Consider the following 15,944-nt stretch of genomic DNA (forward strand, 5'->3'; position numbering starts at 1 on the left):
AGAGACAATCCACACTTGGCCATCATGGCACAGCAGGCAGGGGGTTGGAGAAAGCAGCAGGAAAACGAAGTGACTTGTACATGCACAGAGAGAATTGGGAGCAGAACCAGAAACGAGTCCTGATTTCCAGTCTGTTTCTCTGACAGGATGGGGTTCATGCTCCAAAACGTGTTGAATGCAGAGAGTTCTTGGAGGGCTGCTGGAGCAGGGATGAGTTCTGGATAACACATAGTTCTGTGGCTTTTTGCTTGGTTTGCCACTGCTCTGTTTTGAACTTCCTGTCCGTGTACAGGCAGAGCTGTTTCCTCTGTACGTGCGTGTGCACAGCATTTCTGGGAGAACTGAGCCCTGCACAAGCCGTAGGTCTCTCTCCAAGCTCGGGGATGCAGAGAGGGGTGGGAGCTCTGAGCCCATGGCCATGTGAGAGTTCTGCAAAGCATATTCAGGCCTCGATATTTCCCACTAAAATCCCACCCTCTGCTCTGCTGTTGTGCTGTAATAGTGGAGTGGGTTGTCCAAAGCAGCTGTGGCTGCCCCATCCCTGGAAGTGTTCGAGGCCAGGTTGGATGAGGCTTAGAGTAACCTGGCCTAGTGGAAAGTGTCCCCACTGATGGTTTGGGGTGGTGGACAAGATGATTTTTAAGGATCTCTTCCAGCCCAAACCAGTCTGTGATTCCATATTGAAAACTGAGAATTTTCCCCTGCCCTTTATCCTTAGATTCAGCTGAATTAAGCCCCACTGTGCTGGGTGAGATACTGTTAAATATAACTGGTACTGCCCAGGTTGAATAGCTCCTGAAGGACAATGTGTACAGTGTGGGTCTAGAAAAACAGATTTCAGGATTTAGAGTATGTGGAAAAGGTGCTAATGTTCCTCTGCGGGTAGTGAGAACACATTATTCGGTGCTTGCAAGGCACATCAGAAGTGTCTGGTTCCTTAGGCTTCCACAAAAAGCTTCACTGATAGTTCTGCACTGATGGCAGAAAGAGTTTGTGCTTATGTTACTTGACTGAGAGAGCTTGTCTCGAGTTATGTGAACAGATGTTTCAGATTTGAGTTCAGTCTGGCAGAAAAGGGATAACAGAAAAGGGAGAACAGTATAGTCTCCAGCATTTCCCATCTTTTGCCTGGGAAAAAAAAATCAGCAGTGATTTTCTTTTTTTTTTTTTTCTGGATTTTACTTTACCATGAAACTGAAATGCAAACTCTTGGAAAGGAGGAGAGATTCACTTTTATTCAGCCCACTACTTCTAGTTCACACCTGTTTGCTCAGCTGCCTTTTACTTCATGTTTTCACCTGTAGAGCTGCAGTTATCTCTGATAAACATCACAAGCCCCCCAAGTCCCCCTCTCAGAAGACATGGTCTGCTTTCCACATCTTGGTGTGTGTTACACAGCCAGGCAGCCCTTCGTGTAGCAGCTGGTGTGCTGCAGCAAGAGGAACAGCAAAAGAAACTAAAGAAGTAAAATACTTCTCCTGACACAGCTGTCAACAATTACACTGTGTGAGGCTTCACTGGCAGAGGTTAGAGAGAAGCCCAGAGAAATCTGAAACAGCTTTCAAAAGAAAGCACTGAAAATATGTGCCAGAAACCAAGGAATAGATTGCAGATGGCAAATATACATCTCCACGGACTGTCAGGGAAGAATTTGGTTTGACAATGGCTGTGATCTACCATGTTGCTGCTGAATCAGGCTGAGAGCAGCAATGTACAGAAATAATTAAGTCAGATAAGCGGGCCCCATACAGATTTTTTTTGGAGAGTTCACCCATATATTCAGTGGACAGATCCCACAGACTGCTGGGAGGTGGAGGACCCTCCACCCTTGCTGACATTGCTGTGTTGTGATGCTGACAATAGGCTGGCATCCTGTTGTCAGTAAACCCTAGGGACCTGTTTTAGGGCAGAAGATGTTGTTGTTGCTCCCAGTCTGGGACAGGGCAGCGAAATGGTCTGTTGAGGCTGGAGAGCAGTGAATGGTGACAGTGGAATGAATGACATGTTGAAAAGTGCCCTTGGCATGTCCCTGCAGAGCTGGAGAAGATCAGATCTGCTGTGAGCAGTTAATGAAGAGATAAAAAGCGAGGGGAGTGCTTGCACCCAGCACCGGGAGCGTGCGGGGCGCTGGGGACTGCGGGCACAGGCTGGCCCACCCCATCGATGGGGGAATGAATCCTCTTGGTTGGGGTTTAGCCAGTCACCCTGGTGGCTGAGCTGCTGGCTGAACGTGGCCATGAACAGCTTCTCAGAGGCCATGAAATCTCTGGAACTGGAGGAAGCAGAGCTGAACATCTGCGTGTGCTCCCCGGGACTACTGCAGCCAGCGTGGCAGAGCTGTCCCCATCCCCAGGCCAGCCTGGCCTCAGCTGGGAGCTCTCTTGGCAGTGAAGGAGCACAGAAGGAGTCAGTTGATTGTAGGCCTTCCTTTATGTGGCATCAGGGTCGTGCTGTAGGCAGTCTGTGGAAGTTTGCTGTTGTTGCAGCAGTGTTTGTATCTTAGTCCCTCAGCTTCCCAGGGCTTTCAGCACTGTGCAATGTGAGGAGTAGCTTGCCTTTTCCTTGGTCACCCCTTTCTTTCACAAAGCATCTGCTGGATTCTCCCAAATTAATAAATTATTCAACTCTCTCACACTGCAGCCTAAACCTTGCCCATGGTGATGCAGCCCACTAACAACAGCAGGTTTGAATAAGGCTGAAAGTTCCCCAGGTGCTGGGAGAAGATTCTGGAATTGTCCCCATTGCTGTGCCTGGGGGAGAGCTCGAGGGTCCAGACCACTACAGTAGGAGATGGGGATCCGTGGGGCGCAGTGAGCACGTATGAAGTCGCATCTGAAATAGCTGAACTGTAATGTTTTCTCTTGAAAGAAGTGCTGAGAGAGGCCACAGATGCTTCCTTTCTGTGACTCAGAAACTTGCAAGTCTTCTTTGATTCACACCTTATAAGTAAAATTAGCCTGTGCCTCACTGTTGCCAAACATTTTCAAAGCAAAGATACTTGTACAAAGGAATTCAGCAACAGAAATGGAATTTGCTCGTGGATCAGATTACTGTTATTTCTGACTGGGAGCAGCACCAGAAATACTTGCAAGGATTTCCACTTTGCCTTTGGAAAGGTGTGCATGTTGTTGCCAGAAAAGTAGCTATTTGGGAGGATAATTCACATATGTTAGGGGACAGGGAGAGGGATGAGTCCCATGAGGCCGCTGCAGTCATGAGTACAAATGTTCAGCTTCACACTGTCACTTTGGAACAGGGATCTTCAGCTGTCGCTGTCAGGAATGTTGTGACATGAGCTGCAATTGCTACTGCTCAGATGATGTTTTTAGTCCAAGGTCTGAGCTTTCACTCAGTCTGGTTCTTGATGCTGCTTGTCCCAGGATCTCGGCATCCCACAGAGCTGTCGGACATCTTCCTGCACGTGGGGACTCTGCAGGCAGGACTAAATGAAAGGAAGGATTTTCTTGGCATTTAAATTTGTCACATCATTTGTCACAATCATTTGTCACATTGTTGACTGTTATGTTACCTTGAAACATGAACTTACCATCAGTTGGGAGCATTGGCCAAAAAAATCTAGTATTTAAAATCCATGCTGGTCAGGGTCTATATTTTGCAGACAGCTGTAAGCAAGGCCTCAGTCCCCGTGATGATGTTCTCCTTGAGGATGGAGCTTGATCCATCCATGGAGCAGGGCTTGAAGGCCAGTGGACCTAGGCAGCCCTCAGAGGAGGGTTCCAGGCCTCCAAGCCTGTCTGCCCACTGGCAGCAACAGCAGAATGTCACAGTCCCCTCTGAATGCCAGGATGGAGCAGATGTCCCCAACATTGTCAGCTGCCTGGGGTAGGCAATGACAGCCGTGACCCGTGGGCTTGGAATTCAGAAACCTGATTGCTCGTAGTCTACAGGGGGGAGTTTCAGAATAAAACCACAGGGCTCTGATTGTACCCCGAAACGGTGATATAAATGGTGGAAGGAACAGGTGTCTGTAGTATACTATAGAGCTATGGAATGTGTGTAGTATAATACATATAATACACATTTCTATTCTGGGCAAACTGATAGTTTAAAGCAAATGAGTAAAAAAGGATTTTACTTAAGAAAAAGTTAGGCACGTTACATTGGAAATAGGACTGGTTATATTACTTTACCCCAAAATAATATCCTTGATATCTCTGGGTGTGAAGTGAAATCTTGCTAAGCAATGACGCATTTTTGTGTTCATCCTGACCATCTTTGTTCCTTCTGCTGAATGGACTGTGCACAGAGAAGTGTCTCCAAAGAGTGAATTTTTTGGCCCTTTGGAAATGTATGAACAGGACAGCACCATATGGACTTGGCATGCCCCAGGGATGGCTGTGGGAGCCTGGGAACATTCCGTGCCTGCAGCAAGTGTAGGAAGAAGGAAGGAGGAGAGCAGAGTGAGAGGCTGCAGGGAGCTGTGTGGGGATGGCACTGAGCAACACGGCTGCACTGGCAGGGCCCAGCCATGACCAGGTCTCCATCACAGCTGAGGTGAGAAACAGGCCTTGTACCATGCCCCTTCCTGCCTCATGGGTCACAGCAGAATTGGGAGATTCCTGTGAAGGGCCACGGGCAACGTCTGGAGCAGAGGCTGCAGATAAAATTGCTGTCCAGAGCAAAAACAAGGCAAGTGCTGAAGGAAGGGATGGAAGAGAGGCTGGCTTTGTAAGCTCAGTGCTGTCAGCAATCAGAGGCTTCAGTTGTGTGTAGAGGTGGGAGCATGCCATGGCTTTTCAAAATGTACCACCATGAGGCGATGTATTTATGGCTCAGAAACTCCCAATGTTGTACTGAACAATGAATTAAAGATGAAACCATAGAGCTCTTGCACAAACTGCAGGTGAGCATAGGGCAGGTGAGCCCAGAGCAGGTGTGCTCCTCACAGGCAGACAGGCACACACCGAATATGTGCATAGAGAGCCTGCAAGAGGTGCACGCAGCCATATCCTGCACAGCAAGTCTGAAGCATATTTCTCTGAGGCAGAGGCAGAGCAATTGTTGCTTCACTGCCCTGACTTGCAGCTGTAATGGCACCACATTGGGTCTCTCATTCTGGATCTTAGAGAAAAACACCCTCAACTTGTAAATAACACATACAGTTAAATAGGGTTTGTTTTCTGCTGCCCCAAGTGTGTGGTGCATCTCAGGGGGGTCAAGGGAAAGGTTCACATGACTTTCAGCAGGTGTTGCCCACCTTATGTTCTGATTCACTTGCAAGATGTGCTCATTAGAGGCTGGGCTTGTGCCCCACTCTGGCAGCCTGAGCTGGTGTTGAGCATTTGATGCTTTCACTCCCTGACTTGTTAACACAGGCATCTCCTTTTGCTCAGAACAGCAGCAGCACCAGCCTGACATCACCGACAGAGGTACCTGCACAAAGGACCAGGTAATGCCACGCCACTGCCCCTCATGGTTTCTGAAGAGCTGTGTCCTGTGTTCATGCACTGGTGATGGTTAGTGATGGTTCCTGTGCCCTGGCATTGAATATCACATCCCATTTTTGTGAAATGATGCTGATTTGCAGGCACAAGATCTCTTCAGATCTGTGCCTACCCCAGTAACTGCTGTGAACAGCACAAGCCCTGGCAGAGGTGCCAGAATCCCCCTGTTTGTGAGGTATGCCAAGCTAGCAGGGCTCCTGCTTGTGGAGCAGGAAGAAGCATGAATGGGAGTGGATTGTAGAATTATTTCAGTCAAGAAAATTCAGGGATGTTAATTGCTGAACTGTCATCAATTTCAGTGACTGCAGAGCACAATTAGCCTCTAATTTTAGTTTCATGCTAATGCCATTGTCAGTTCTCTCTGTGCAGCAGGTGATGTGGTTTTAGATGTGTCTCTGCAACTGCTTTGTGCAGGGAGTTGGTTCCTAGAACCTGACACCCAGCAGGGGAATCAGGCCAGTGTTTGGAAATGCTTTGAAAGGCCCTGAGGTTTTTATATTATTTGTTTTACTGCTGTCCCACTGCTGCCACTCCATGACCCACACGGGCACCAGCACAGTTTTCCCTCAGCCGATGCCCCACTTGGCAAAAGATAAAGCTCAGCACAGTCCTGTTGGGGCACTGGCTCAGAGCTGAAGTGGGAGGCTGCTCATGGCAGGGTGCCGTAGCCATGGGCTGCTCCAGTCCCATACCTGTGAGCAGCGAGGAAGGACTGGCGTGTCCCTCAGGCAGTGGCCTCCTGTGGCTCTCTGCTGTGTGTCCCTGGGACATGCCAGGAAGGAGGGCCAGCTCTGTCCCACTGCTGCTGGCATGGTCCCAGTGCAGCTGGCTGCTCTCCTGGCTGTGCCATGCTGTGCTCCAGGCCCAGCCTGCCCAGAGCCACCGGCACTGCCGAGGGCAGGAATTCCCACTGCCACTGTTTTGTGCATCCTTCTGCTCTCAGGTGTCCCCGTGTTATCCCTCATGGATCTTGAACTGGTGTAAAAGTGGGGCCTAGTGGGGTAGCCTGGGCCCTCTGGAGACACCTGGGCACAGTTGAGTTTGGAGCACAGTGGGGAGGTTGGTTCTTTTCTGGAAGATACCAAACACGTAGATGGGAGCATGTGGGAGTTGAATGCCAGCATTCCTGCCAGGAGCTCAGCACCTCCATCCATCAGACCCATGGGGTGGAAAAAATGTCCAGAGAACATAGAAGTTTATTTAAACATGTATTTGATGTTAGTGAGTGGACCCACAGCAGTGGTTTTTCTGACTTTGAAGCTGGTTGCTGGCATAGAGCAGCTGAGCTTTATTTGCAGATAATTGTTCTCCAGTGCGTTTGAAGGTGGGAACATAGTGACATGTTAACTGTTGACATGGTCTGGGCTTCCCTGTTGCACTCTCAGCCATCCTGGAGGATGCACAGAGGCTGGAGGATGACAGGAATGCCATAACAGGTTTTCCACAAAGACAGCAGAACTTTGTGAAGCTTCAGAGAACTCCACTGGCTCATGCTGCTGAAACGTCCAAGATGATGGTCACTTATAAGTCCTTACAGCTCCTTATTGAAAGTCTGAAGGCTTTGTTTTCCAACAGAAGAACCTTTTCTGGCATTATTTGTGCTGGAGTGACCTTCAGACTGCTGCTAAAAATTGACAGCAGAGTAGATATGACAGCCCTGTCAAGGAATGGATAATCTCCCATCTTTAAAGACACTTTCTATTTATGTTGGCCAGGTACAGACTTCTCAGGATTTTGCCTGCTATCCCAGACTAACACTTCAGAAGTACCACCAAGGAAACTTCTCTGCAAATCTCTTTCTATTTCAAAACTTCTTAACTGAATAATGTGAGTGGCCAGATACATTCCTGCCTGTTGAAGCTCACAATAGAAGAATGTTCAAAAGGAAAAGGAAAATATTTGGAAAGTATTTTTTTTACTATCACACAGACCTGGAAATTGTATCAGCTGAGGAGATACACCAGTTGTTCCTTCAGCTACATTTTTTGTGGTTAGTTTATTTTTCATGTTTATGAGAATGTTTCAGTTCATACCTGAGGCACCTCAATCTCTGCAAGTGTTGGGTTCCCCCAGGAGGGGCCAGAGGCTCTGTGTGCCCCCAGATTGGCCAGCAGACATCTGCCTTGTGTTAGGGGAAACATGATCTTCCTGCCAGCTCGGACCCACGGGTGGGGATGGGAACACTGTGAAAACCTCTGCTTAAACACACACAGAACTCAGTGTTTCAGGATAAATAAGCAAAATATACAAAGAAATAAGTTGCCTCCATTTTATCAGCAAAAAAGATGAGCATTTTTCAGGAAAAAAATGATGTTGTTCCACACCCTTTTGTAGAAGCTGCTGGGGATGCTGGATTGGTCTCTATCCATGGGGTCCAGGCCACAAAGGGATGGTGGAGACTGCCTTGGCTTTACCATCTGACTCCAGATCTGGCTTCTGGATTTCTCTGCCTGTGCAATCACCAGGGCCTAGCTGGAGTTAATTGAATTAAATGGGACACTTGCCAGGGACACCAGTTATCTCTTGCAGTCATTAGCACAAGAACAGTGTAAGGATTAGCTCTTGTTTGCTGTCTCAGGTGTTAGTGGCAATATACCAGCTGACAAGTTAAGGTCTTGTCAGCAGCAGCACGTTCTGGAAGAGGCAGGAGCTTCTCTGGCTGATAACATACATATCAGTGTTTAAAAACACAAGTATTCTTCACTTCAAATAGTTTAATGAGTTTCATTTCTTCTCTTTTCAGCTGGCAACCTGCCCTGCAATTTCCAGGGACAGCAAACCTGTGAGACAGATGCACTCACTGTGTGACTGAGGATGCTCTCCAGCCCTGCTGAGCCAGCCCTGGGAGCGGGGCCGTGTGTGGGGTGAGTGACATGGGGGAGTCACACGAACTCTGCAGTGGGAGAGGGAGGAGCTGGACTTTTGGATTCTGAAGGATATTGCTCTGATAAATAATGAACAGATTTAGCTACTGCAGGAAAGTGTGGGGATTTGTGGTTTGCTGTTTTGGATGAGAAGTCTCCTGGTCTTGAAGGTCTGTACGATTACTGAGGAAGCAATGGGCACGTGCCCGTGTCGCACCCACAGCAGTGCCCATGTCCTGTCTGCAGTGGTGCCCATGCCCATATCCCATCTGTGGCAGTGCCCACATCCCATGTCCCACTCGAAGCAGTGCCTGCTCTTGGTGGGCCACATGAAGTGCTGCTGCTTTCTGGGACTGGGGAGCAGTAATGAACAAATAGAACTGAAGATGAAGTGCTGGGGAGCACTAATGAACAAGAGGTCCTGCCAGAGCCAGAGGAGCTGTGGCTGATCTGGACTGGACTGGGTCCACAGTGGGTGAGAACAGCTGGGGCAGTTCCACAGCAAAGCTCAATCTTCTGGCTTTTTGGCTTCTTCATGGATTCATTCTCCCATGACCCACTTGTTATGGGCAGGCTCTGTGGTGACCCCTCCAGACTCTGAGTACTGGGAAAGGCCCTTTGCTTGGGACAGTAATTTTAAATTCTCTTTGAGGGGCCTTAAAAATTGCTGAACTTTCAAATTATATTCTTGTGATTGAATATTTATTGTTGAACTCAGCATGAAATGTAGAACAAAGCCTAAATCTAGGAGGGATGCTCTGGACCTTGGCGCAAATGCTGACAGCATTTTTAATATGTACTGTATTTTAGTGGTGAATGCTTAAAATTATTCTGGTGGTTTGTGTCCTCAGCTGTTTCTCTCTCTACTGTGGTTAGCCTTAGAGTCTGCACTGGAATGAGTAACACATTAGTACAGGGATTTTGTGGCAGTGCCGTGGAGTCAGAGCCCCGTTACGGCCCTGTTGTACGTCAGAAGAAGGGCTGACGAGTTCCTTGGTGCTCACACGACTATAACAGGGTCGACTGTCACCTGGGTGGAGCCTGCCTGTCCAGGATCACCAATCTGAGCCTATTCTGTCATTGGAAAATTGTTCATTCTCATGGATAGGTCAGAATTAATGTTGTGTGGCGGTGGGAGCGCGGTTCAGTGCAGGGTCAGCGCCGTGCTGACGGGCAGTCTGGGGCTGCCAGCCATGACCTTGGCCCAGCCTGCTGGGGCCAGTGCCAGTGCCGAGGCACAGCTGTTAGTAGCTCCTATACTCTGCAGTAGTATCAAGCAATATCAATATTCAGGACTTGGGCAAATCCAAAACCCCACAAAATGCCTTTTGTATTGTTTGACAAAATCACATTAGTGTTTCTTTCATGTAAAATATCCACAGGGTTTTGCTGCTTCCAAAGACAAATGCATTCCAAGTGGTAACTGCAGTAACTAGTAAAGAGAATTATAACTGCTGCTGACAGAAAAAACGCTGTAATGATATAATACAAGAAATAGCCTTCATTAGTGTCAAAATGAGGCAGATGTGAAACATTATGCTGATATTTCCTCAGGGGTAGCACTTAAGTAGTTCTTTGCTTGCAGAAAGGTATCACAAAAGGTTTGGATCAGAGTAAGTCAGCTGGAGTTTATCAGAGTTGAGAAATACGGCACAGAGAGAGCCTTAAAAGGTGCTCTTTGTCCCCGGGCCCTTCAGTGTCCTGAGGGGACGCTGAAACATGAGCTGCTGGTACTAAGGGAAAAGCAAGAATGTTCAGCTGGGAGTGTTAGAGGAGAGGCACATACCCCACCACCCCTTATGGTGGGCACAGCCAGAGGCTCCGGGTTTTGCAGTGCAAGAGGATGTCAAGGCACTTCCCATACTTGTGCAGAAGTATCCCTTAAAGGGGCTCTGTTCCCTGCTGCAGTGCCTGCTTTGCCTGGGGAGCACAGCTCAGAGGTGGTTCCTTGTGCTGTCACACTGAGCTGCTCATGTTGGCGGATTCTTTTCTAAGAGGAGGTGTCAGATTGTCTAGCCAGCTGAAGGAATCCAGTTGGCAGGAGAGTGACTTAATAAGTCACTGAGAATTTTAAAAACACTGTGGTTCTTTGTTTAACAGCCAGATTCTACAAAATTAGCGCCACTCTGAGATGATTTCTCTCATCACCCTCCCTGTTGTGTCCCCTGCTGTCCTGCATGTCTCTGCCTGCCCTCACTACCTTGTGTTGTCTGGTACAGATGGGTGCTGGGGTCACTCTGCCCATCCCCTGCAGGGATCATGCCAAGGTCCCTGTGTGCCCATGAGAGCCCAAGGAGGATGAGCATCCTGGTGCCTGGTGCTCGTGCCCACTGTGTGTGCTCCTGCAGGGACTCCCTTCTTCTGGGAGGGAGAGTCTGAAATACCCCCCTGTGGGAATGTGGGACTTGTGTGGGCAGGTGGCAGAGGTCTGTCTGCTTATGGACACGGCCGGGCAGGGTGAGCCCACATCCCCCCCAGTGCCCTGCAGACCTTACCCAGGGCAGTTTTGGAAAGGGATGAGTTCAACCACCAGGAAACAAGGAGCTTTGGCCACTTGTCACTGTCACACTCAACCACTGGGGACTTCTAAGTCCAGTGGGAGTATAAAACACTCAGAACCTGCAAACACCTTTGCAAGGAAAGAGGAACTCTCTGTGCTATAGCCCTAAACCTGCTCCACAGCTGCTCCTTGCTCCCAGGAAAGTGCCTTTTCCTTGATTTTTTTCCTGGTCTCTTTTTTTCCTTTTCCTCTCTGTTGAGATGGATGAGGACAGGAGCTGACTGCCTGTACTGGTGCCTGTCCCTGGTAGGGGTAGGGCGACTTCCACTGCTCAGAGGTGCTGCTGAACCTTTTCTCTCTGCCTTTGCAGGGTGCTGTTCCCCTGTGCACTGACCAGGGCTGAGTTTGGGCATTTCACATCCCCCCCACCCCTGAAGTGTTTTTCCAAAGATATTTCTTCCCTTCTCTTCACCTGTGCTCCTCTTCATACCTTTCCAGCTTTAAGAAAAGCATCCCTTATGCTTTCCTTTGGATTCCCCTATGGTTAGTGGACACCTCCATAGTGGGGAACATCACTTTGATCTGTGTTAGTGACACCACAGGGTTTGCTCCCAGCATGTCCTGCAAGGAGAGGGCTCCTAGTCAGCCCCAGATCTCCCAGCAATCTCCCTCCACTGGCTTTCCTTCCCGTGGTGTGTGTCAGACACCAGTGGGGCAACACCATTCCAGGAGGGACCCTCTCATGGCCGGCGGCTCCCGAAGCCCTCGGGGCCGAGCTGCCCACAAGGTGCTGTTGGAGGAGTGTCCCGGGGTGCTCTGGGGAAGGTGGGGAGCCCCCCCTGCTCCCTGGGAGGTGAGGTGGCTCCATGGTGCCACGAGGACAGCTCTGTCCGAGTCTGGCAGTGGGGCTGCTGTGGTTTGGCTCTGTCATCCACAAACCCGTTGCTGTCTTTTTCAAATGTACCTTCATAACCTCAAGCAAACACAGATGTGACTGAAATTCTAGGCAAAGTGCACTACAAATGTTACCCCTTCCCTTCTTTTCTACCTTCTGCTATTTGATTTATTATTTCCTTTCCCTTTCAGGTCTGCTGTTTTCTAGTTGGAGTGATTTTTATAGCCTGTATTATAAGGAAACCCACACGTGAGGAAAGGAAGAAGGAATTAAATGGAAAACAAACCACAGGCCCAGCCATTAATCCTTCTGGGGAAAGCAGGGCCTGGGCTGCATTCTTCAGCATCCAACCCACTGTGGGACACACCAGGTGAAAGTCGTCAACAGGTACTGAAACAAAGAGGGAGTGAAGATTAAATGGGGACTTGATGGGCTCAATACAGACAATTCTACCCCTCTGCAGTGACTTCCAGAAATGGGGGGGATTCTGCAGCCAGTGTGATTTGGCCAATACCCAAAATATAACACAGAGATTTGACAGTAGGGATTGCAGATAGAAAATGTAGCATTCTCTGGCACAGCTGTCATATTATACTAAGCCCGTTACTTCCCTTTAATCCTAATTAATACTCTCTCTTTCCAGTGTGAGCTGAGTCTCTGGTCAGCCATCGTTCTGGGGGATCTGCTGCTGCTCTCCCACTGGAGCCTGTTCCTTTGTGCTCTTTCCATGAGGAGCAGCCAAAATCATGAATTAAACATTGCTGATATTAAAGAGGACTCCTGGCATCTGCCCCAAATGGAGAAATCAGCGTGTCATTCATTACAGATATCCACACTTGTACAGGGAACACGTGTTTGCCAGATGGTGCCAGTTCAGGATTCCCAGAGGGAGCGGGAGTGGTCCATCCCTGCTGAATGCCAGAGCCACCCCAGTCCCGGGGTCCCCCAAGGGTCTTCACTCCTCTCCCTGCAGCCTGGCAGAGATGCCCCTGGGCCTCTCCCAGCTGAGGCTGTGTTGTGACCCCAGACTGCCAAGGAAGGTACAAAATTGATGTATCTTGGGGGAGGGAGGGAGGGAGGGGTGTGGGCTGAGATCTGGTGTCTCAAGACCATTCTTTAGGCAGTGTTGATCCAGACTGTCTTATTCCCAGCATTTTTCAAATTGTGTTATTTCCTACAGTTTGCAACTACACACAGTAGTCAGAGGTTATGACACGTAGCTGACTTTAAAGGACACTGTCTGTAACAAGTGCTATGTACATATTCTATAAATGTTGTTATACCCTGTATTTTATGGCTTTAGACTGCAATAAATGGGGACAAACTATGTGCTTGTAGTGTGAATGGAATGGTTTGGTCTGTGTTTTTTTCTAATTACAGAATTTCATATTTATTCAAAGTAGATCTCCGCGTGCAGGTTATGAAGTATTTCCTTCCAAACACAAGATACTTGCAGTTCGAGTGGATCTTGACTTGCATCAAGGAATCAAAGCAGGCACAAGGAGAAGCAAGTACAATATGTCAGACAGTGGGTCTTTAACTGTGCAGAAAGGAGCAGCACATCAGAAAGTGTCATTATTTCTGTTCCTCACTGCTGGGCACAGTGAGCCCGGAGCAGGGAGTGGGGCTATGTGGGGCTGGGGAGCTCCAAGGCAGCACAGCAGGTTGGTGCGAGGCTCGTGTGCTGCTGTGCTGGAGGAGTGGTGGGAGGATGTGGGGGCCACATCCCAGAGCCCCCCTGGGGATGGAGCCCGCAGGGATTTGTGTCCAGCAGGGCAGGGCACCGTGGGATGCCCCGCTGAGCTCTTGGTGGGCAGTGCTGGCACCAGGCACAGCGCTGGGCTCTGCTGAGGGTGCAGCTCTGGGGATTGGCACAGATGCACCAGCATTGCACAACAACCTCTTTCTCAAATAGATCTGTCACTTTTTATATTTTCCTTAATTAACATTCCAGCTGCTCGTGTGTCCTTACGCACCACTCTGCACGTGTGTCTGAGCACAGCCCTGTCAGTGCTGTGCCGTGGCTGTCGCAGCCCTGGGATGCTCACGCAGCCTCAGAACAGAACCCTCTGCAGGCAAACTTGAAAGAAGCTGGGCAGTGTCTGGAGCAGCAGCAAGGAATCTGGGATTGGGAACTCACCACACTGTTATTGACTGGTCTCCATTCCCAAGAGGACAAACCGGGGCCTTGTTTGCCAGGTTTGCATTTGAAAAAAGCCTTTGCTTTAATTAACAGACAGCCTAAGTGGCATTGTTCTGTTCTCCATTCTGGGTTGTTTTTCAGAAAACAAGAATAGTTTCTGAAATTTTAAAATCTCCTAAAATAGAAATTTTATCTGGAGAAGTCCCTCTGTGATTCCGTTCCTAGTATAAACCAAATTTATTTACTTCTCTAGTTGAAATTGCATTATTAAAGAAGAACATAAAGTTTATTTAATATTATTTGATGTTCTTTGTTTAGTTTTGAATGAAAGTTGGGATTATGCGACCATCTTGTGGCTGTAACACTTGTCAGTTCATTTAAATTAATATTTTAGTTTCTTGTTTATTATCACAAAGTTTATTGGTTTGTTAGAAGTAATACCCAAACTTATGATGCTGGAAAGGGAAAGCTGCAGCTCATCTGGAACACTTGGCATTGGAGAAACACACCGGGAGCAACCACAGACAGGCAAGTTCAGCACTCCAGTGGTCTGTCTGTGTGTCTGTCTGTGTGTCTCATGATTTTCAAGTTGTTTTTCATATCCTGATGCAAGTTAAAAGTCAGGGGTTTTTTTTGGAAAAGTGCATATTTTGGAAACCTCAGCCGTTCCCAGGCCAAGGGTGAGCAATACAAACCTTGCACAAGCAGGTGACGTGGAGATGGGTGTCTTGGAAAGAAAACATCAAAGGAATCATGCAGAGATTTGGGGTGGGTGATCCATGGGGAGGGGGAGTTGGAGGCTTGTACAAAGCCACCTTATTCTTTGCCCAGAGCCAGTGGGCTTCAGTTCATGGAGAAAGTAGCTGGAAAAATTACACAGAAATATTTGACCTTCCTAAAGGCCTCTAAGACACAATTACCTGATGTTCACTGAAGTGGTTCACATGGTTCCCACTCTAAATGATTTTCTAGGTTCACCCATGTGTGAAAAAGGGTCTGATTATATGGAGGAGGGCAATGGAGGAAAGAACTGTGGGAAGGAGAGAATTATGCCAGGGAATTTTACTGATTGTGTTTGCTTCAAGGGAAGGAAAGGGCAAATAGATACAGCCAACTCAAAGTAGCTGAGTTTCTTTTGACTTTGAATTTCAAAAGAAAGAAACATAAGAGAGCTCTGAGGTGTTGACAGCACTCAACAGAAGCTGTTCCATGGAGTTAGGTAGGAAATGTAGCATCCAACATAGTTTGCTTTCTTAGACAGATGACAAATTCTTTTTTCCCCCCTGTACAACAAAACTGTAACAAACCCCATTTGTCCCAGTGCCTTTTCTTTCCTTCTGCCCTGTGTTGCCAGGCACAGGACATCCCTTGCCTGTGCAGCCAGCAGTGCTCACGCCGGGGGCTGGCCATGCCCCTGCTGCAGAGCTTCAGCTCAACCCTGACCGAAACAAGTGAGTTATCTGGGGCTGCATTCTTTAGTGGGCTTCAGGCAAAATATTTTTCTAAGGAAATTAATTCCATGGTTGGCACAAAAGTGCCTCTACTGTGCAGTTTTCCAGTGGCAGGTGTGCCCAGGTGCACACAGCTGTCTGGCTTCAATAGTAAATTCCTGTGTTCATCTTGGTCTACACCAGTGCCCAGAGCTTTGCCAAGCTGCCAGCAGCTTGCTGGGGCCATGGATGGGCACCTCAGCTCCCTGCAGAGACTGCACCTGCTGCTTGTTGCCAGCTGATCCCGAAGGAGCTGGAACGAGGCACCGGGAGTGTGGCCGCCAGAATTGCACTCCCCACATTCCAGGGCCGCGTGCTGAGGAACTAAACCATGGCAGAGAGACTGGAAGATTTGAGAGTTTTCTCCCAGAGCCCATGTTTAACTCTCCGTGGCCCTGTTTGGGAATGGGCTGTAGTCAGTACATGCCTTTAGCTTTAACTTGCACTTCATCGGTCTGGGAGGAAGAATGGAAGAAATGTTCTGAGAGCAAATTCTGTGTATGTCTTCTGCCACCTGCTAATGGTGCGTGTGAGCCGCTGCGTGCCAGGAGCCGATGGCAAAGATAATATCATTGCTGGGGAGAAAA

General features: G+C 48.5%; 1 long non-coding RNA gene across 1 annotated transcript in view; it reads left to right on the forward strand.

The window, feature by feature from the left end:
- LOC127468791 (uncharacterized) overlaps positions 1-15,493 on the forward strand; it is a 46,533-nt gene extending 31,040 nt beyond the window's left edge. Inside the window, exons 9-15 of the long non-coding RNA XR_007903684.1 lie at positions 4,268-4,515; positions 5,355-5,410; positions 7,181-7,455; positions 8,209-8,329; positions 11,916-12,111; positions 12,368-13,923; positions 14,300-15,493. This is a non-coding gene — a long non-coding RNA (uncharacterized LOC127468791). The remainder of the gene's footprint in view (positions 1-4,267; positions 4,516-5,354; positions 5,411-7,180; positions 7,456-8,208; positions 8,330-11,915; positions 12,112-12,367; positions 13,924-14,299) is intronic.
- Positions 15,494-15,944: the final 451 nt, after the last annotated feature.

This window comes from Manacus candei, unplaced genomic scaffold (assembly GCF_025592945.1).
Source record: "Manacus candei isolate 608988 ecotype Guabito, Panama unplaced genomic scaffold, ASM2559294v1 h1tg000015l, whole genome shotgun sequence".
NCBI lineage: Eukaryota > Metazoa > Chordata > Aves > Passeriformes > Pipridae > Manacus > Manacus candei.